Consider the following 24,255-nt stretch of genomic DNA (forward strand, 5'->3'; position numbering starts at 1 on the left):
AAATCAATAATTAATTAATAAATTTTGGAATTTATTTTGGATATCTAATTTGTTTTAAACTTACACCCTAGATGTGCACGAGCTCTATAGTTTTTGGTTAAGAAATCGTGCTCTCTTTGAATATTTTATCAGCAGGATTCCCGCCAAACCAAGCCAGTGTCAGTAATGGGGGGTGGGGGTGGGCAAGGAGGCCATCACAAAATCTACCAAACGTTATCATGAGGAATGCAGTAATTGTGAAAGGCGACATAATCTGAGAAAGAGAAAACTTTGGAGTAGATACTGACTTTCATAGAATACTGAGCGTTGCTCACAAATACACGTGCATAGTGTGACACGAACTTTAAAAGGTTTGACTACGTAGACATGACAGAATAACAGTACAATAAAATGCCGGTACTAGAAAAAATATTTCAGAACAAGGAGAATCCAGACAAATGAAGGACTGTTGTTGGGCTGCAAGTATCCTGAAGATCCAGACACGGAACAATGTTTAGCAGCACTCTTTGTTTGACATTATATTGAAGAGATAGATGCCCTTGATATGAAAGGGAATAATGTAGTTTACATATTGACACCGAAATGGAGCAAAACAATTCTGAAATGTGAGAAGCTGCATGTGTTCGGTTTAGACATTATCGTAAGAAAACCATCACCTATAATGAGACACAAAGAAAACATAAGAGATGCATCTAATAGGCACACTATATCTGATACCACTAGTAGATACAGCTTTTTGGTTACACGATTTGAAGATAAATTGAAGATCAAAGTAAGGAATTGCTAGATGGGCCGTGCATCAAGGCTATCAGATCAGGAATGGAGTGCCAATTCTAGAGATAGATAAGGACCAATGCCCTAACATCAGAACCTTCTCTAACATGCATGGTTTCCTCATAAAAACAAGCTACAAAGGTTACATCTATCAGTGGAAATGTGGAATTTCGTATACAATTGGGTATACTCTGAGAAACGGTGTGACAAAGAGAGAAAAAGTAGAGATTACATAGCCCGGAGAGCCACATAAAGCCGAGCTATTTTTCCCAAAAGTAATTCCCAAGACGACTAAAGCTGCTGACCTTCAGAACAGAAACATAATAGACTTACTAATATGCAGTAAACGAGTACAGCAACTAATTCGCCGATATCGGAAATGGAACAAGGAAATAAAAATACAACACCGCTGCTGCATCCAACCGCCAATGAAAAAGAATTATCCCAAGATGGTGCAGCGGGCGGAAAAGGGAACGAAGAGAGAAATGAAGGAACACAAGCAACAGAACCAAGAAATATAAAACTGAAACCCACGCCACGTAAAACTAAAGAGGAAAAAATTGAAGAAGAAACAAGTCAGACAAAAAATAATAGGAAGTTTAACATCGACGTTGGATTCCAACACAGAGTGTGTGTGATTAAGATTTTTAAGGTAGCTTTAACAATTTTTCAGTCATATCGCTACGGTGTCTGCAGTGTGGCAGTTTATAGTGATGTCTAGTACTGAGGCCTCACGCCGCAGATATGTAGCATGATGTCCCACCCAGTCACATTATCCTGACACCAGGCCGACCAGACCAACACGTTCTTGGTTCACCTTCCAAATCACTTAGTTTATACATTTGCTAATTCAAAGTGCCACGTAAAGGTTTTTCGTATCGCTGATTGCAAGCTATAAAAACAGTTTTTTTTTCTTCTGTGTCGCCTTCTGTATAAAACAAACTAAACAAAGACTAAATGAGTAAAAATATTACAGTCTAATGCAGCTCTAAATAAATGTTCTGTTAAGTTATAAATACAAGTTGGTCCAGTAGAACATATGAAGCGTTTTAGCTATTGTTAAAAATGGGAACACAATATAGACTGACGCCTTGTTTTTACATGTTGTGTGTTGTTTTAAAAAGACTCCGTTTACAACAGAATTATCGATACAAATACAATCCATATGTTAAGCAAAGTCATCAAATCACCAAATGAAGCAAGTATATACATCTAAAAGAACACTGAATGCATTCAACAGTTTATGATTGATTGCACGTTTAGTCGCAGGTCTTAAGAGCGTGATAATGAAAAACATATTGCTGTAATTAAATGGTTCCTTTAAGGACTAATCATCTTGATAAATGTTTGACCTCTTTATAATATATTTATCTTTCGATATATTTACTGAAGCTCTGTACATGTAACTTCCAAATTCGGTTAGTGATAATTCGATGTCACTTTAACGGGATTTTTCTTTTGATTCATATATGTTCTCTCCTGTTTGAATACTAAGTAGGCAAATGAAGAAATAAGGGCGGATATAGTTCATTTAATAATCATAAAATAAATTTTGCATATTAATGATGTCTTTTCAATATATTTACGTGTGTTAAATTTCGCCGCAAACAAGACCTTTTAACTTTACAGATGGGTCGGATAATTAGCAATATCGGTACAACTCTACAATGAATTCATGAGTATTTCCACTAGCATTTTGATGTACTTCTTTCGTACATGTCGTAGATTTATTTGCCTGTATTGGACGTGTATAGTATGAATGTATCGTGAGTTTCCCAGCACTGTTGTCTCACATGCATTAAAAATACCAAGGACTGTTATATGCATCAGCGGAGATCTCTACAAGTTTTCCACCGGGCAATCGAGGACATGGTTTCGGGCGTGTGTATCGCCAGCTTTGGATGAAAGATACCCTCCAAAATGGCAAACAAGTACCGAGCGTGTAAACGGGGACCTTCCTACCAATCATGATTGTACGTTATTCTAGGCTAAAATAGTTGGGAGAAGCAAGATTTTACCATTTGTTATATGCTGGAGGTGTGTCGTCGGTACGTTGGTGTGTAATCTCGTGAATGTCCTCGGTTTACACCAAATACAAATGCACACACATACACACACACAAAACACACACAGATTTTAGACTGACCGATCGTACATTGTAATGGTCAACGTGTGTATGCTTCACATTTCCTAAATTATTTATATACGAAAATACAGCAAGCACGCAATGTTCCGATAGAATACAAACCCTAATGAATTTATGTATTGGGAAACCATACATTAAAATGAAGTGATATCATATGCCACATCTCTTTCCACCTGAAACTATATTCTAAGGAGGCTTTGCAGTTATTATTTCATAATTCAAAGACCATATTCTTCTCATTGTTGCTCCTTTAATTGCCTTATTAGACAAGTAGCGCCATTCTGCGATCATTGAAAACAGGGAGTCCATCCATCTACCATCCCTATCATTAGAAGAGAAATTCTTTGCCGTCGGCGAACTTAAACTACACAGAACTTTGTGCCAAGATGCGAAGGACTAAATATTATAGGAATGATCAATTCAAAGCTGACGAAAGAGAGTGATTATTGATATAATCAATAGTTTCGATCTAGATTATATATTCTATTATTCCCTTAAAGAAATGATGTCTTAGAGCAAACTGAAAATAGATTAAAAGTGAGTCGTGCAATGGTGTTCGATTATTGGTGGGTGAAACTATCTGGCATTGAAAAGTCACTCTTAATGATGAAAACGTGACTAACATTTTCATATATAGAAAATAAGTGTGCTGTCTTACTTGAGAAAAACTGATAGACTCCTGTGAATATAAAGCAAGATGGGTAGATAAATTATTATTATTATTCCACCATTAATATAACCATATATATATATATATATATATATATATATATATATATATATATATATATATATATATATATATGAATTCAGAGACACACTGACCCAGATTTCGCAGCATTTTCCCTATAAATATAAAAAATTATGTTCTTTCGTTCGTCTTTGGCTCATAATCTCGGATGGAATTGTCAAATGGAATTAATATCAGCATATGCATTTTAGCATTGGGTCCATAACGTTTAGCATTCTATATGCACAGTGTTCATCCAACTATCATACATTTTTGTGAGGAATAAACCACGGTATTAAAGTCGAGGCCAGTGTAGCGGTTGCGCGCTCACTGTGCATTATTGCTTTCCGGGTTCTGGCATGTGCAAGATCTGGCAAACGCCCACCCATCTCCGGTTTCCTCCAACATTAATGATCAATGTTCGGAAGAAAAAAAACATCTGAGCCGTCAGAACGCGTTAAGTGGGAAGATCTTGCCATGTACTCGACGTGAGGTAATATAAATAACTCTTGTTTTATCTTTTGTTTCGGATTTTTTTTTTCTTTAAATAATTGGAAAAAGACACAACTAAGTTGCAGCACGCGGATTGCCTATTATAAACTGATAGGACGATGATTGGAAAATGTACGGCAAATATCAATTCTTCGCTGTAATTCTTTTGGATGTTTTTTTTTTTTGTTTTGTTATATATATATATATATATATATATATATATATATATATATATATATATATATATATATATATATATATATATATATAACGGCAAATCAGCTCAGTTCAAGCTATATAATGACAAAAAATATCAAGCACCTTGCCTTAGTCCAAAGAAAGACATACTTCTCCAACGGTAACAAAAGTTTCAACTTAAGAACAAAATATCGAAGGTCAATGTGTTTTTTTTATTTTAAATCCCAAAAGACATGGAAAACAAAGATAAGGTAAGAATGTTTCAAAAGCTCACAAAAGACTTGCAAGGCAAATATAAAGGTAAATATATTTCAAAAGCTTCCAAACGACATGAAAAACAAAGGCAGATGTCAAAATGATAAAAGCTATAAAATACAAAGTCACATTTTTCTGTATTAAGAGCAGTCTTTCAACAAACATAACGGCGTATTTGGCCTACTTTGCAAAGGGATGGAAACAGCTTCAATAAAAACACCTACAAATTTTCCATGCATCTTCAGGGCATGTGTAAAGTGCAGAATTTCACAAGTAACCGAACACATGCACGACACTTTCAAAATCATTAAAACATGTTAGGAAAGGTTAACTTTTAGTATCATATAACAACTTCAATAAACTTTCACTGTTTTGACAAGCTGTTTGTGAAGATCTGTTGATACCCCTTCTTTCAGCTTGTATGAAACTGTTTTTCAAACGGCCTGGGGCACCTGCTGTGAGGTAAAAAAATATTTCCTACTGCATTGATATTAAAGTTAGGGTAGGTAGTTTTTTTAAACATTATAATAATTAATATATATAATTTTTATTTCTTTACCCCGGGGTGAAAGAGGTGCTGGGGTCAGCAACGAAACATTGGGGTGGTCAGCTGACTGGAAACATTTTATTTTGGCCTGAGCCGGTCACTGCCATTTTCAAAGATGAAAGTGACTGATAAAATCACTATTTCAACCAGATCTTACTTTTTAGGGCTTTTTAGTTTCAGCATGGTTGGGGAGCACTTTTCTGCCAGCTGATCCACACCGTTCCGGTGGCCTAGTGTTTAGAGCGTCCGCCTTGGATGCGGGAGGTCGTGGGTTCGATCCCCGGCCAAGTCATGCCAAAGACTGCCAGCTGATCCTGAATTAATTTTGTCTTTGCAGCTCATGCAACAGGAAAGTCCAGGTTACTCCAATGTCCAAATATATTCACCAAAGAATCATCTCCTTATTGTGATCATATTGCTATCTTTTTCTTCTAGCCATCTGAATCTATTTTCTTACTGCCTGGTCAAAGTTAGTTATATCCATGTATATGAGTGTTCCAGACACCATTACTCGATACATCATAAAGAACGAATAAAACAATTCCCGCCTGTACGATTAACTTCCGGTATACGGTGTCATGGTGTTTTGTTACCTTCTTTCCTACTCGAATTATATGCAGGAACAAATATTCCGATGAAAAAGAACACTGGAAATAAATATCACCGGAAATTTAACCCCCACCCCCCAAGAAAGAAAATTGGTCAGCATTAAACAACGGGATTTCCGACTAAAATCGGAAAATTTCCATCTCTGTTTACATACCCAAAACCGCACGCGCTGACCGAGCCGCGGTTGAACAAATGACGGACCTAGGACAGAGAGTCCATCTAATCAAGCCGAAATTGAAATCTGTCCATCATATTTAAGCAATGTCATTTTGTACATCAATCATCCTGACCAGAAAACTGGTCACATATTCGTATGGTACATGAATCTTTAACCAATGTCTCCGTAATTTGTACGAAAACCTAATATACACTACAACTATCCGAAATCTGGAATCTTGCAGACGCTAGTTTGAGCACTTCCTTGCTTTTGACAACTAAGTACTTACTTTCATGCTTAAATCAAACATGGGGTATTTCATTTATGGAAGTCGGATATTAAGGAAAAGAAAAATTACGATATTTCAGATACTGATGTTACAAGATGAAACCCATAATTCTACCTAATTTGAACTGATGCATGATAAGTTCTGACAATTTAAATTCCATAATTTTCCTCAAACATCCAAGCGTTGCCTAATGTAAACATTACTATGGAAACATGAACGTTATACTCGTTTTGATACATTGCAATATGCATTCCAAACGTCTGTGTTAGATGGATCCGAGAATAATAATACGGATTAGACAGGAACGCGGGGCCCGATTTGGATCATTTTGGCGGGGCCCCCTGAACTTATGCGCGAGGCCCACCTGTGCACGGCATTTGGAAATAAACTTTTAAACAAATTTTATATGATACTGAAATTAAACTTTTCTCCCACCGCATTAAAATTAGTTTCTCTCTATACATATATTTTTTAAAAACTACGAACGCGCGGGGCCCCTGTTAGTGCGGGGCCCGATTGGGCCAAATTGGTCCAATAGGCCTAAAGCCGCCCCCGAGAATAGGTTCGATCCTTAGATGGGCCAACATATAGATGGAAATATGCAAACGAATCTTTTACCCTATCCCATACTATTTTATATTTTATCCGATCCCATAATGCTCGTCGTTAGGACTGAGGCAAATATGTTGGCATGAAATGGTACTGTATGAAAATTGAAAACAAAAGTAGTCTTATCATTTTATAAATAGGCAGGTTAGAAACACTTGTATTATTTTGATCCTTTGAACAAACCACCTTGAAACACAAACGGTTCTAAAAAAAATCAACCTGCAATAAATAAATGTTGTCTCTCACTCGTGAACAGCATGCCATTATATTCCATTTGTAACTAATGCTTTTATACTCGTTATTCAGATTCAGCGATGGATATCCTCTGTCGCAAAAAATGACTAAAAACACTTAAGGCTTCCGCCAGACCTTAAGGCGATTTCAATATTTAGGACCGTACATGTGGGAGTTAAATCAAAGAAGAAGACAAAGCAGACGCATAAACTTCTTGAAAATCTATATTACCATTAACTAAAATAACAGCGGAAAGAGATGATATAATGTAAAGTAAAAGACGCCCAGCTATTAGCGGAGGACTCTATTTAGATCAATTACAAAGGAATAAAAAGGAAAAAGTTACTCTTTTCAGTTAGACGTTAGAAACTGCAGAACAAAAGTTACATTACTCGTTTTCAATACAGCTCCATACAGTAAACACGTATTGATTTACTAATGTACATTTTTCCTAGCCCCCCCCCCCCCAAGATACAGAAAATTCTCTCTCTCTCTCTCTCTCGTTGACAGCGCGTTCGAAACTTTTTGACACGGAGGAACAAGTTACAGATTATAGTGACGTCAATTAGGTATAATGTTGGGCCTTTCTGATATAGCAAAAACATATAATGTATGCTGCTTTGAAATTTGATAACTGTCTTCACGCTAAGAGCGTCTATTAGTCTAAGTGGTGCTACAAAATTGCTTAATAGGCACAAAAACCAAGCTTAGAAAGACACGTGCTACAAATACAACATGAAAGCTTGGTTCTCGAAATGTTGTTGTTGTTGTTGTTGTAGGGTTTAACGCCATTTTTCAGCACAAGATAGGCTATACATGGCGGCCAGTATAATTGGTGGAGGAAGAACCCTGGAAAACTCCGGGAAGAACCACCGACCCACGAGAAGCTACTGGCAGGCTTTCTCACGTACCCACGCTAACCGAGCCTGAGACTCGAACTCACGATATATAAAGTTTCCCATCCTTTCATGGTATTCATCATGGATAAAAACAGCTTATATTCACAAAACAAACACCACTTACAACAGCAGAGTCAATCTGGACTATTACATGCTTTAATGATAAAAGGAAGACATAATTTAGAAAAGGTCTTCATACTGAGTAAACAACATTTCTATTTTGTGATTTTTGTCAAACAAGTTTATTAGAAAAGTGAAGGCAGTGTGATCTGTGTAATCATTGCAGGGAAAACGATGTTTTGTTTTTGCATGGCAGTTGGTGTCATTCTGTAATATCTATGGGAGACGCAGAAACAGCTTAATAATTCTTGTCATCGCTGTTGAAGTGTGTGTATGACATTTATGTTTATTACACTTATAAATAAATAAAATCAGGCAGTCGAAATTAAATCTTTAAATTTCTTACCTCAACAACAAACATCGATGTTTTGTATTCTCTCTATGTTTGCCAGGGAATGTTTAAATTCCTCTACTGAAAATTCGGTCATTACAGACACCTTACTTGCAAAAAGCATCCATCGACTCATTCGCTGTAGTTTCCAGTAATATTAACGCGATTATCTCCCCCGCTCCTATTATGGAAGTCAGATATGCAAATACAGCCTCTTAAAAAGGGATTAAACTATAGCTCCCAATAAGGGAATAAATTATGTTGGGTAACTAACATACATATACCTACATGGCTTGTATTTGATTGTTAATTCACGAAAACAAAACACACAGTACACGTTGGCAGCAAAAAGAGTAATCAGAGCAGAGGAGAGAATGCCCTAGAGAGGTCTAGCGTAGGAATTCCATCAATAGTAGTTAGCCCTTGATTAATTGGATTGCTTTTCGTTGTAAGACCGGTCTGTTTTTATTGACCTATTTGGGTATCAATGTAATCTTGCCCGCAGACCCCCATGAGATGTCACGACACCACAACCATCAGAAGAAGAATTATAAGGCATGAATATCATCCCCTGAATGCCATGTCGAAGACAGCCGTGTAATTTAATATCTTACAAGTATGACGGCAAGACGCTTAAAGAAATTGACGCCATGCCCCTTTTCTACTGTGCTATAAACAGCCAGACAATATTCGGGACTAAATTCTTACCAAAGATTTGACATCTCCTTATCAAAGCTTTCGGTCAACATAATTTATAGAGAATAATTTTCAGTATATATATATATATATATATATATATATATATATATATATATATATATATATATATATATATATATATATATATATATATATATATATATATGTATATATATGTGTATATATATGTATATTATATATATATATGTATATTATATATATATGTATATATATATATGTGTATATATATGTATATTATATATATATATATATATATATATATATATATATATATATATATATATATATATATATATATATATATATATATATATATATATATATATATATATATATATATATATATATATATATATATATATATATATATATATATATATATATATATATATATATGTGTGTGTGTGTGTGTGTGTGTGTGTGTGTGTGTGTGTATCTGACGTGATGGAGATGATGCTTTCGATGTGACCCGGATAATTTAGAGTTACATTTTCCGCAATCATTCCGCTGAGAAAGCAAGTATTACGTTTTGCAAGAAAAAGTGCCGGAGGAAACATTATTTCTCTTACAATGAATCAATCGACGTAGAACAATAGCGATGAATTATTGATACAATGGGATTCATTTGGGCAATGCAAGAAAGCTCTCATATTGGACACTGTCCATTACTAACTGGGCAGTAGGATGTGTTTGCCTAGAAAGGATTCGTTGGAAGAAGAAATAAAAGGAAATCTAAAAGGAAGAAATTAATTTTTAACACATAAAACTTTTTACGCACAAGATAATCTTTTGTTCAGTTTGGAAAAAATAAAAAAATTCACGTGTAACATTTAGAGCCAATGCTTTTTAAACCTAAGCAACGAAACAGTATTTCTAAAATTAAGTAATTTTTATGTGTTTCTGTTTTGGGGAATTTCAACGTAGCTTTAACAAGTGTTTTGCCATATTGCTACGATATCTGCAGTGTGGCAGTTTATAGTGATGTCTAGCACTGGGGACTCACGCTGCAGACACGTAGAATGATGTTCCAACCAGTCACATTATCCACGCACCAGGTGAACAGTCCTAACACTAACTTCTTAATGCTGAGCGCCAAACGAGGTAGCTGCTAGCACCAATGTTCTACTTATATTTAATATTTTTAAAGTTTGTTGTTTCTTTCACTCTATATGCATGCTAGAGGATAAAAAATAAAAGGAAATTAATTTCATTTCGTAATGAAGTAGTTTATTCATGGTGCTGCACACATTAGGCTTGATCAGAATCTTTTGCAGCAACCCTTGAAATGAATAATTTTAGTAGTTCTTTTAAAAGTAACTTCCATTTTACATCATGTACTTCATGTACTTTCAAATTTTCTGACCCAGTCCTGAACACGTGCAGCACTCCGTCGCGTAACAGCATTCGAAACAAGCAGATAATTGGATCACTTAGTCCTTCGCTGCCTTCGTAATGGTTTCCGCCGTAAATTTGCAAAAAATGACAGAATTCGCAAGGACTTTGTTTTATGTATGGTTTGCATTAAATATTTGGATGCGTGTCGGGAGAACGTATGGAGATGCGCTGTCCTGGTGCACAAATGAAGTCTCTCTTTAATAGGTCTGGAATCTTTTTGTGAATATCCTCAAGCAAATGATATCTGACTAATGAGGCATGGTATTTTTCATTCAATTCATTTCATTCATTTGCTGGTTTCATATGGTTCAGAATTATTAATATATGTTGAAAAATATAATACACCCAACTTTTCCGGCAGATTTGGAAAGGCGTGCTTATAGGCGATGGCTAACTTGTGCGCTTCCAAGAGCTGCTTTGTCTCTTGCTCTTACGTTTAGCACGCTATATCCAAGTATGGTATTATTTCAGAAATTATGGCCTTCTGTTTTGTTCTTGAATAACAATTTCCTCCAGGTCTTTACCCTTAGACGCGTTTGTTTCTTTATCAAGCAGCCTGGGGACCCAACAGGGCCAAACCTTCTGCATTCTTAATTTCCTCTGCTGTACTTCCATGTAAAATATCAAATTCTCTGCTAACTCTTGGACTGAAACAGGTTTGTACACTTCCACATAATCGATATGTAGCGAAGCAATACATATAATACCCATTCGTTTGTAATGGGATCTTCCGTGTATGTACAAATACGTGCCGTGCAGTATAAAGGTGTTCAGTATCGTAAAACACTGCAGAAATCTGACAATGAAAAGTTACAAGAGAAAATAAAAGAGCTTTAATAAATATTCATGTGTTATATGATATTCCGTATATGTACAAATACTGTTGTAGGGAAAAGGCGACTGCGTTTTATTAGAATCAACGACATATTGAACGTTCATAACGTCTATCAATAACTGTATTTAATTTCTTTCTAATAACATTCACCTAAAAAAGAGCACGTATGTCGGACCAAAATATGGCTTGATTTAACAAATTGATGTCTTAAAAGCAAATGAAATACAGTATATCATCCTAACCGTGGGATTTGTAAGAAAGGGCGAAATTTTTTCGCATCTTAATGTTTAAGAAAGTGTCAAAGAAAAGAAAACAATCGTTATTGTTGAAAGAGCAGCAGTATAAGTTATTGTGATTTTTTAATATACTTTATTTATTGTATGCTAAGCAGTGAAATACTTGATTTTCTAATTAAAATAATATTGATATTTCACTGTAGTGAACAAATAACAATATTTTTTCACTACAGGAACTACTTTTTTGGGTCAGAACATACTTACCTCCCTTTGATTTTGCACCTTAGCAAACTAGTCATTAATTATTAGCAGATTAATGATCCCTGTCTGTTATCCTTGAAACTTGTAGTTTGTTATTCTGGAAATATCAGTTAATTTTTATCAATCTGATTGGACCTAATTTTGTGCGCAGGTACACATAGCACAGCAGAACATGTACAGTAAAAACAGCTGACATTACCGTAATAAATCTGCTAATTCACTGTGTCACAAACTTCAGGTAGCCAATGTGTGTGAGCATAAAATAAAAAGAATATTTGCTTGAAACGAGTGAATAACGAATACATTTCATATGTCAGACTGCAAAGCAGCGGAGTGTAATTTGCGTCATTGGCGATGAATCTGCTAGAAATGTCAACAACAAGAATCAATGTATGCATTTGAGTAAACCTTGGGTGGATAACAAGCATAGTGTTTGATGAGTAATCTTACGAAATAGAAAATAAAGATTTCCGGTCGATTGAAGCTCAGTGGCAAAAATTAACTTCCTATGACTCCAACCAAAGTTGTCTTCTGTTCCAGCTAGCCCTTGTATACTCATTCTTTATTGGATTGCGTTAGATTTTAGCTGAAACTCATGGCTTTTGTTTAGTTAACGTACGTTGATAAGGATAATTTAATGTATTCACAGTCTGGAATTATTGAGTACTTATTCCTCGCTTAAAACAATACATTGCCGAACTGAAACTAAATATATTTCGTGGTTAAATGTATTTTACACTAAAATTTATTATAGCCAAAGAGGTTTCTTTTATCTCAAACTACAAATCTGCAGTCACCCTCATGTTCATTCTAATTTGTGCGGAGGGTACTTAATTTTTTTTTATACCACTACTACTACTACTGATAATAATAATAATAATAATCGTCGTCGGCATCGCCATCTTCGTCATCATCATCATCATCATGTCAAACTGTTACGAACACGCCTCTATTAGTATGTATTTGTCATTGGTGTCTTCACACCAGATAATATGTTAATCGGTATCTTTACACCAGATATCTTAATTGGTGTCTTTACACCAGATATCTTAATTGGTGTCTTTACACCAGATATCTTAATTGGTGTCTTTACACCAGATATCTTAATTGGTGTCTTTACACCAGATATCTTAATTGGTGTCTTTACACCAGATATCTTAATTGGTGTCTTTACACCAGATATCTTAATCGGTGTCTTTACACCAGATATCTTAATCGGTGTCTTTACACCAGATATCTTAATTGGTGTCTTTACACCAGATATCTTAATTGGTGTCTTTACACCAGATATCTTAATTGGTGTCTTTACACCAGATATCTTAATTGGTGTCTTTACACCAGATAATATGTTAATTGGTGTAGTTTCACCAGATAATATCCTAATTGGTGTCTTTACACCAGATAATATCCTAATTGGTGTCTTTACACCAGATAATATCCTAATTGGTGTCTTTACACCAGATAATATCTCAGTTGGTGTCTGTTCACCAGATAATATGTTAATTGGTATCTTTACCCTAGATATCTTAATTGGTGTCTTTACACCAGATAATATCTAAATTGGTGTCTTTACACCAGATAATATCTTAATTGGTGTCTTTACACCAAATAATATCCAATTTGGTGTCTTTACACCAAATAATAACTTTATTGATGTCTCCTTTTAAGTAGAAGGTAAATACAGAATGTGAAACGTGCTGTTATTCACATTTCAATTTCATTCGTTATGTTTTCACCTTTCAGCTATATTTGAATCGTCTAAAACCTAAACAACAATATGTTGTCCCTACATGACACTGTTTTCTTATATTCATGAGATTAAATTATTATTATTGTAGTATTTAACATGGTTCAGAATATATCTTGACAGTACCTTTGTTCAAATATATTTCTATGTTATGAATTACCTTTTAAAAACAATCTGACCCACAACACAAAAACTGAAATTGTTCTTAATCTCCTTTCCGTTTCATTTGAAATGTTTTATCTTCGTTAACAACAAGCAAGAGCCAACTTTTAAATAGGTAACGTATTAATCGAACAAACAAGCACGCGTTGAATGAATTTGTTTGTTGAAACATTGCTTTAATGGATGACCTTTGGACCGCTCCGGTGGCCAAGTGGCTAGAGCGTACGCCTCGAATGCGGGATGTTGCGGGTTAGAACCCCAGCCGAGTCATACCAAGGACTTTTATAAGCGGTACTAGCAGCTTCCTCGCCTGAATCTCAACACATAAGAGGTTTGTGCTCGGACTAGATGGCCTAGTGTCAGGATAATGTGACTGGGTGAGACATCATGCTACATATCTGCGGCATGATGCCCCAGTGATAGACATCACTGCAAACTGTCACGCTGCAGACATCGTAGCGATATGACTGAAAACTTGTTAAAGCTACGTTAAAAATTAAAACGCACACGCACACACGCACTGGGTGACTATACATTTTAAAATGATTATGGACATATTGGCTACCTAAATCTGTCCCTCTCAAATGGAAGGAAGACTTCTAACAGTAAAACCAGACATGTATATTATTTCTTTTAAAAATTCTTTATTATCAGTTTTACTATAAAATAGCAGATCCTATTTACTCATAAGCTCTTGTCTCTTTGCATGACTGCTGGAGATAAGCGCATAATTTTCAAACGAGTCGATTCTCTATTACTAAGTGTACTGAACATTGGGTAACTTAATGGCGGACGGTCACGTGATAGAAGTATGCCCTTGCCCATGTAAAGTGCAGTGAAAAGTTCTTTAGTGGGAATTTCCAATTTTATGAAGATATTAGTCACCTCGGAGCTATAAGCATACTCGGAAAACTTTAGCTGGTGATAGTCCTCAATAATTTACAATTACTTGCCAAATAACAGGAGAGTGCCTATATCGGCAACGTAGCTTCTCATCTTGCACGTGCGAAGTCATTATGAATGTCAAAGGTAACCGGCAATAAATAAAATAAATTGTTCAACATCGAATGCTCAGTCGAGTGAGGGGTGACTTTAGAAGGGGTAAAATAAATTTTGATAACCTTTATGATTATTGGATTTCTTTAGTTTCTTGTGTTTTACAGCAGAAAAGGATAAGTAGGATATATGGTGTTTACGAAATTGGAATCATGTGTCTTTGCCCACATACACACCATGTTAGCCGATCCAAGCTGATCCTTTGGAGGTGCCTCGTCTGGACAAGTGGTCTTAAGCGCTTGCCTTACCGATCAGTGGGTTGAAGTCTCGGGCTCGACCAGTGTCGGTATGTGAGAAAGCTTGCCAGTAGCTTCACGTAGGTTGGTGGTTCGTACCATGGCTTTCCCGAATTTTTTCTTCCCCCCATTTATACTGGCGGCCATGAATAGCCTATAATGCGATGCGCAGAGAAGTGGCGTCAAACCCAAAACATGATAAGAACTGATCCGACGGTAGGATACGGACGAGTCTGGCAAGTTACTACTGAGACATGGCGTTGATGATAAATCTAAAGTTGATTTGTAAACATTCAGAAAAGCTCATTGTAAATTGTATATTGAGACAAACAAACGGTAGAAATTGATTAAGTTGAAACAACCACGGCAAGTGTATTCTTTTCACGAATGATCTGTATGTCGTTTCTCCGTTACAGATTCCGTAGAATGAAATTTCTTGTACACGTGGTCACATTAAGTGTATTATCTTTCATTTCGCACAAATGACAAGCTGTTCTGTTCAATATTGAGTAAGATTTGCTGCCACTAAAACACTAGCATGCCACGTTCACAAGGGTTAAAATCCCCTCCTCCTCCTCTCAGTGTTGCTGTTCTAATACTACGGTTGTTGCTGCCACTACATATATACATACATACATACATACATACATACATACATACATACGTACATACGTGCATACATACACATACATACGTACGTACATACATACATACATACATACATACATAGCATCCTACCAAATTATATTAGCAAAACCCGTCTTCCTCCTCCTGATACGACTACCCACCCACCCACCTAACTACAATTGCTACTACTACGACTACTGCTGCTACCTATGCAACTACTACTAATACTACTCCTGTACCCAGCAAGCATACAGCTTCTGTTATTTAAGTTTCATTCACAAACCGAATATATACCACCCCCACCCCCCAAAAGAAAATAATGCCACCATGGCCTATAAAAACAAACAATGTTTTTCTTTCAACGAATTTATATTTTTAAGTATTAAAGTTTGTATGCATCAGATACTTTAATTAATTTTCCACACAAGTTATTTAAATTCCCCCTGTCAGGATATTGCTGTTTAACCTGGTCCCCGGGGATTTTCTACCAGAAAATGTTTTCTTCATGCACGAATTTATAGATGTCAAATAATCACATAGGTCCCCGTCAGAAACCTAAAATCTATACAGTTTTTCACTCTGTGGTGAAACCTAAACTAAAACGAGATTATTTGCGCTAAGAATGATGGATTTAAGGTCCCACAGAGCGCGGACGTAATAGAAAGCAATCATAAAAATCAATTTGAAAGCATAAATAACGTGCCAAATTGCATTCACTTCACAAAAACGCAGGTGGCATCATGCAGTGCATTTTATTCAGTTCGATTTTGGTTAAACATGTTGAAGTTATCATATTGGTTTTCAATGATATAAATTGTTAAAACCTCATGCAGTGGTTTAAGCTTCATTTCAGATGTTTTTAAAATACATTTTATTTAATTGTGGTGAATATATATATATATATATATATATATATATATATATATATATATATATATATATATATATATATATATATATATATATATATATATATATATATATATATATATATATATATATATATATATATATATATATATATATATATATAGATAGATAGATAGATAGATAGATAGATAGATAGATATGCATTTCATCACAAATATTTCCAGTTACACTGGGGACATTTGAAGTTTGTCATCAATGAAAATAACACTCTCCCAAAAATACAATATATAAGTAAAATATAAGTAAAATACAAGTAATAAGTACCTGCAACAAAACTTAGACCAAAATCAACAACAATATCCGATTTCGCGGCATTAGCAAGTCTGATTTTTGCTGCTTTTAGATCAGGGCGAATTGGTATGCTAAATGGACGAATGAAATTTGGTTTCCGTTCGAACATATAATTTTTGTTTTGTTGTTTGGGCCTATCCGTACGCAGTCGAGACACAGTTAAGTGTAGGTCCTACTAATGTCCTCTATAGCCAGAGTAATACGTTCCTGTCTGCTCTCCCAGTCTACCCCCCCCCCTTCCCAATCCAATGCATTTTGACATTTGTCCATGGCTATACAATATGTGAAAAGAAGATTTAGTTTACGGTCCTCAAAAATTTGGTCTTCTCCATAACTGGGAGATGGCAACCTTTCAAGCAGAGCTTTAAGTCTTCGAGTAATTTACGAAACTGGTGCACATGCATCTGACAGTTTTTTTTTATTTTTAAAAAAAATGTTAACCAGTTTCCTCCTGACCAGTTCTGGGCTCTTTTTGATCATATCTACAGTTAACGTTAAATAGTATGCACAAATTTGATGTATAGAAGATAACGAATTTCGTCGACGAAAAAAGAACAGTCAATTCCTGGATTTAAGCCTCAACAATCTCGTTAATTTTGATGTTAAGAAAGGGTGTATGACAACATGCTGGTCCGAGATGCACCCGTATCCTGATGAGAACTGTCGGAAATGGTTGCACCTATCCTATCTCTGAAGTATTAATCTTTCCACACAAAAGTATGAAAACAATTAGGCGACCCTTAGACATAGGCTGAATGGATCATTCCTTATGCTGTATCCTTGTTATATCGTAATCTCTCTCTCTCTCTCTCTCTCTCTCTCTCTCTCTCTCTCTCTCCCCCGCTCCAATGTCCTAGTGGTAGGAGAGCCAGCCTCGGAGACGAGAGGTCTCGGGTTCGAATCACGGCCGAGTCATACCTTTCCTCTACACACAAGCTGACATCCAGGTTTCATCTATACTGATAAATATAGGTTTGATCATGAGCACTCAAAAATTTTAAGTCACTGAATTTTTAATATCATGGTGTTTGCATATGGGAACTGAATAAGTACCGTGAGTCCTGAACACTCGCCCCATGTTTATAAAGACTAATAAAAGAAAACTGCTTTTTTAACAGCTGAAATTTCAATAGTTTCACTTCTCGTGACCGGTCCAGTGGCTTAAGTGGTTAGAGCGTCCGCCTCTTATTCGGTAGATCGCGGGTTCGAACCGAGGTTGAGTCATACCAAAAGACATAGAAATGGTGCTAGCAGCTGCCTCGCTTGGCGCTCAGCATTAAAAGGTTAGTGTTTGGACTGGGCGGCCTGGTGTCAGGGTAATGTGACTCGGTGGGACATGATGCTTCATGTCTGCAGCATGATGCGCCAGTGCTAGACATCACTATAAACTGCCACACTGCAGTAGCGATATCACTAAAATTGTTAAAGCTATGTTAAAAAGTCTAAATCGCACATTGTTGTCTGTTAAGTAATATATCACCATGGGTACGTCATATTTAGTCCTGAAATATGTAGTTTCGTGTTTTATGTTTTATGTGAACTGACAAAAACATGATTTTAAAGAAAACTGACATTATCGTTAAAAGGGTTTGGATTTTCATACGGATGAAAACCGTGATGATTCTTTCTCGTGTACAGTGTGTGGTATATCTTACTAGAAAGACTCTCTCTCTCTCTCTCTCTCTCTCTCTCTCTCTCTCTCTCTCAGGCAGATTAAATCACTAATATATATTCTTTCTTTTACGTACGTTACTTTTATACAAGTTTCAAGTCTGACTAGAAAGTCCAGTGTGCTTCTCTGACGTCTGAATCCAATTTACTATTGACACAGAAATGTGTTAGATTTAAAATCCCAAAGTAGTCAATCATTTCTTTAATTTCATTCTATGATTTTGTAAATACAGCCGGTTTGTGCTGTATGACAATAGTTGGAAGAATTGCATGGTCCTTGTTCCTGGTTTTGCCAGGAATTAGTACTAGTATTGCTCTTGCTTCTCGCCATCGCCAGTTTCCAAAATATTTTTGAAAAATGTTAAGTCGCGAACTGAAAATCTTATCAGGCATGTCCGGCCCTTGGGCAAGGAGAACGAGGCATCCGCCTTGGGCCCCGCGCTTTCATGAAATTAACTCCGCAATGCAATTGTTTTGCTCAGGGCCCATTGCTGCCTTGAGGCCCCGCATGCGGCCTTGGGCCCCGCACATCCTAGGGCCGAGCCTGTTATCAGGTAAGATTTTGAAAAGCTGATAATGGATATCATCTGATACTGCTGAAGAGTCATTAAGCCCGTTCATGAGACTCTTGAAACTCTCGAAAAGCAAATTTGAGCGTAAGAAGACTTAAACTTATGAGAAAGCGTTTTTTGCAGATATATCTGATATGCTGTTTTATTGATAATGCTGCAGGAACAAAGTGCGTGGTTGCCGCGAAAGTCCCCAAGTGGAATAAAAGATGTTTGTAAATTGTTGAATATGATGACCAAAATTTGATTGATTGATTAGAGTGCTTGATGGAAGATATATCAGGCAAATTGTAATAGCTTTGCGTTTTAAAATACACGAACGAATATAGTCTACAATGCAGCACTGGGATTAATTTGGCTGCAAACAGGTGTTGTTATCGAGGATGTTTGAAACTCCCCTTGAGGCCTTGTCTGTATTTCTTGAAACTTTTTCGTATATTGTGAACATGTTGTACACTAATTGCATCGTTCTCCTTTTAAAACTCCCCTCATGCAGACAAATGGTGGGTCATGTTCTTTAAAGTGAAGACTTATTTCACCAACATTTGTCTTTAAATTCCAAAGTACTTCTGAGTCAGACAGATTTATAAAAACGGATGAAGTAATATACATATTGGAGTTGGTGCTGTATCGGTTTTTTTTCCAGTGTCCATACCTTCCAGACTTCATAACTTATTGCACGACTTAATAGGAACTTCAGATCCTTTTGGAAGGCTAATAGATTCTTTAATTTGTTCTTTATTCGCTTTTGAGAATGCATCTCCATGACTCCATGTTTGATGCTCCCTGGTTGGCCGGATCTAACCGGTTTCTCGCTGGTATTGCTTGGTAATTGTTGTATCGCTCGGTCGCTTTGAACACTGGGGCCAGTAGTTAGAGGCTCTATTCGTGGGGTAGATGTGACCGGGACTTCGCTTTAGCGTTGAGTTTTTATTTGTTACACTCTTGCTTTCACTAATCGACTTTTCTGCGTCACTGTCGGTTTTTAATGGTTGCTTACGCGGGCTTGATATGTGTGACGGCTAAAGTTTCTCGCTCGGCCGCTGGTAACATCTGTCTGGGTACAAGCAGAAGTTGTGGAAGGTTCCTTAACCAACTTGGTTGCGCTGATGTAGGATTTACTGGCAGTGTTTAATCGAGTTATGATTTCCACAGTTTTCTTTTGCAGCCATCTTTGTGGTAGCCATACGTCGGGCATCTGAAACATTGAAAGGGATTTGATGTGCATCGAAAGGGATTATGTGTGCAAGGGTTTACTTTACTTCATAAATCAGCCTTGATCGATGCAGAGAAAGAAACTTGAGTTGAACGTCAGTACGTAAGTGTTGATTTAATCGAATTTAATAGTTAAGTGTTGGTTGGACCGAACACAATCGTTAAGTGTTGGTCGGATCGAACTTAATCGTTAAGTGTTGGTCGGACCGAACTTAATCGTTAGGTGTTTGGTCGGACCTAGCTTAATCGCTAAGAGGACTGCCGATTCGTTTCTCTTGGTTGACACTCTGAGTTCTGAGATATTCACGTATCCTGGTCTCACTGCATTCATTTATATCGCAGAATATCTTCGCACGTTTTAAAAGATTTGTGTGTATAAATCTTAATGGGTACATATAAAGGTGACGGAGATTTATTGTGGTTTCAAAATAGGACCCTTTCTTGATTGGCCTTTGCCTTCATTGAATATGTCCTTTATACGGAATCACTATATAACTGCACATGTTTCGTTAAATCAGAATGGTGACGTTTAGGAATCTGTAAGTTAATTAAATTGAATCTGACATTAGTGTAACCTCTGAAGTCTGCCTTGAAGCCTCTGAAGTCTGTACTGTCTAGCGAATTAATTAGACAGAGCCGTTCTGACCATCTGTGTGGCTAAGGTTGGCGAATAAATAATGTGTTGCATCGTAACAGCAACAATCTGATCTCTCCTCTGCTCAGCTGCCAGAATGTTCTCCTCCATAAAAGCTGTACGCAGCCGATTGCAAACAAGTTGCCGCTACTAATCGCCTCTTACGACATGTTGGAAAGCGGAACGGTCCTATTTTACGCTACTGAGCCCGCAAATGGGGTCGGATAAAGTTATCCGCTTTCATCTTAAAATTGTGTTCATTTGGTGTTAGTATAAATCAAACAAAATTAAATCTTTCAGTGTGCCGCGAGTTAACATGTTTCTGATTTACCTTAAATTGGATAATGCCACGATATTTACCCATTGTTTCTGAGCCATTTTTCCTCGACAATTTGTATGAAAAATGTCTGACCAGAATTTCAAGATAACTGCCTAAATTATCTGTCTTAATTCACTGTTACATGATCGTATGATGGCTGCCCTAATTACCTTCACTTCATCCCCACAACAACAACATCTGCATATTTCGAATGTTTCTTTTTTTTATAATCATCATCCACTATGTATTACAAAGACGATGAGCTAGATTTGATTCAATTCAGCATTTCTCTTTCATCGGTCCAACTGCCGTGCAGCTGTACAGAATAAGCTTTTTACCAAAGGCCAATTTATCTCAAGCTAGGAACACTGATGTCATATCGATTTATGGTCAAAACAAAGATAGGTAACTGTATTCAACCAATTCCCGCGTAAAATACAGTTATCGACATATGCATAGGGTTCGAGTCTCAGAAAGCCTGACAGTAGCTTCTCGTGGGTCGGTGGTTCTTTCCGGAGGTTTTCCAGGGTTCTTCCTCCACCATTAATACTGGCCGCCATGTATAGCCTAGCGTGTGCTGAAAAATGGCGTTAAACCCTACAACAACGAAATCTGCATATTTCGACTGTTTCTTTTTTTAAAATCATCATCATCGTCGTCGTCGTCGTCATCGTCGTCGTTATTATTAGTATGTTTAGTGAAACAGTATCAATTTTTAGTGACCTCTGGTTAGATCAGCATCTTCTTCTGGCTTTGTTTCCAGGCTGGCAACAAGAGAACATTGAGAGTGTGGTTTGGAGAAAGAGTTTTCTGCAAGTTAACGATTTGTTAGCTATTATGACAAAATAATAATAATCATAACCATTTGGCATTTTCCTTCCATATAACAGTGCAAGGTTGTAAGTGTTTAATATTTAATTCCAAGCATAAATCAAAGCACCAAAGGAACGAGTCCAAATATACTGCATGTTTTATCAAACCTCTCTACTGATGCTGTAAAATCAGTACATAAAAATGGCTCGTGATAAAATAAAAGGCACGGATTTATTTCACTGCTGAGACGTATAGACATGCAGATATACTTATCACTAGAAAATAAATTATAAATATAGCTGTGGGTCTGAGATCTCATGGGTTTGAACATATTTTTAAAAACCAGAACCTGCTCTGAGCTTTAGACACGACATTCGTGCGCGGAAATCTCTCCGCTCTCTGCTGCGGTGGCCTAGTAGTTATAGCCAACGACTCGGATGCGGAACGTTCGCGAGTTCGAACCCCGGCCAAATCATACCAAAGACTTATAAAGATTGTAGTAACAGCTCTTATTAGGTGCTCAGCATTAAGAGGTTAGTGTTAGGACTGGTTGTCCTGGTATCAGGATGATGTGACCTGGTGAGGCATCATGCTACATGTCTGCGGCATGATGCCCCAGTGCTAGACATCAGTATAAACTGCGACGCTGCAGACATCGTAGTGCTATAACTGCAAAATTGTTAAAGCTTCGTTAAAAATCCGAATCATACACATACACTTTCTCTCTCTCTCTCTCTCTCTCTCTCTCTCTCTCTCTCATGTAATTGGACGAGAGGTTGGAAGTTTGGCGAGAGTACAGTTGATGACAGGCTTCAGAGACTTTGAAAACCATGGAATTTTTATATGATTTTTACATGTGTGAAGACCTCATTTTTTTAATGTTGTAAGGTCCATAAGCATTAGTCATGTTCAATAAGATGTATAGCCAAAGTGGAAAGAAACGGGAGGGGTTCTGTATAAGAGTGCGGTGATGAAATATAAAAACAAGATATTAGTGGGAGAAACGGTGGTAGAACTCTCTTTTTAGAAATATAACATCGCTATCTAGTTCATTGTAGTATTTGACCAAAGTTATCTTGATATTAACACCATGTTGAAGTGCTCGAAGTCTTCTGGAACTGCAAAAAGGACAACGGTCGCACACTGGAGGTCTACGCCTATGAACTGTTCAAGCAGAAGCTTTTGAGAGGAAATTGTGTTACGGATTGATGAGGCGTTGTTTTGATTGATGTGTTAAATAATACTGGTGCAGTGCTAATGCTGTTCTACAGATCCGTGTCTCTGTAATGGTTGAAAGTGAATCCAATACGATTACAGTGTAACTCATAGCGGAATAATCCGATCTGAGAGAGTTGCGCTCCTGATAGTACGTCACGTAGCCAATGTCTCCACCATCTACTAAGGACGGCTGGAGCTCCTATTGGGACTTTTAAATATAATAGGATACAACCGCGTGACGTAACGGGGCTTCACAAGGACTTCTTCAGGAAGGTGTTTGTAAATAATATAAAAAACCCAGTGCAAGGGTAACGGCCGTACATACTAACAAAATTGAGGGCACACAGAAAACAACAACATGCCAAGAACAATTTTAAGAAGATGTGCGTGTATGTGATTTGGATTTGTAACGTAGCTTTAACAATTTTTTCAGTCATATCGCTACGATGTTTGCAGTGTGGCAGTTTATACTGATGTCTAGCACTGAGGCATCATGCCGCAGACATGTATCATGACGTCTCACCCGGTCACAGTATCCTGACACCAGGCCGACCAGCCCTAACACTAAGCTCTTAATGCTGAGCGCCAATGACTGGTAAGAAAAGAAAGCATGTTGGTGTTCATGATGTAGAGATCGGAGGTGAAGAGAAATATTTACCGAAAATTGTTTACTTCTCTTCCTGGCAATACTACTTGTCAGTTTTGCTAAATTATCACTAATCGATGCCACCATTTGATTCATGAACAATAACCAAAACGGACACAGTATTATCGAAGTCGACGACTAATGCAAAATTGGCAACAGAAACTCAAGCTGGCACCGAGAGATACGGCATATAGATGTCTCGAGGTGAAGAAAACAACATTGCACCAACAAAGTGATATATTCTTGTAGGCCGATCTCTCAGTGTACGCCTGTTACAAGAACCG

Source organism: Sinohyriopsis cumingii, chromosome 7 (assembly GCF_028554795.1).
Source record: "Sinohyriopsis cumingii isolate HCF-2022 chromosome 7, ASM2855479v2, whole genome shotgun sequence".
NCBI classification, from domain to species: domain Eukaryota; kingdom Metazoa; phylum Mollusca; class Bivalvia; order Unionida; family Unionidae; genus Sinohyriopsis; species Sinohyriopsis cumingii.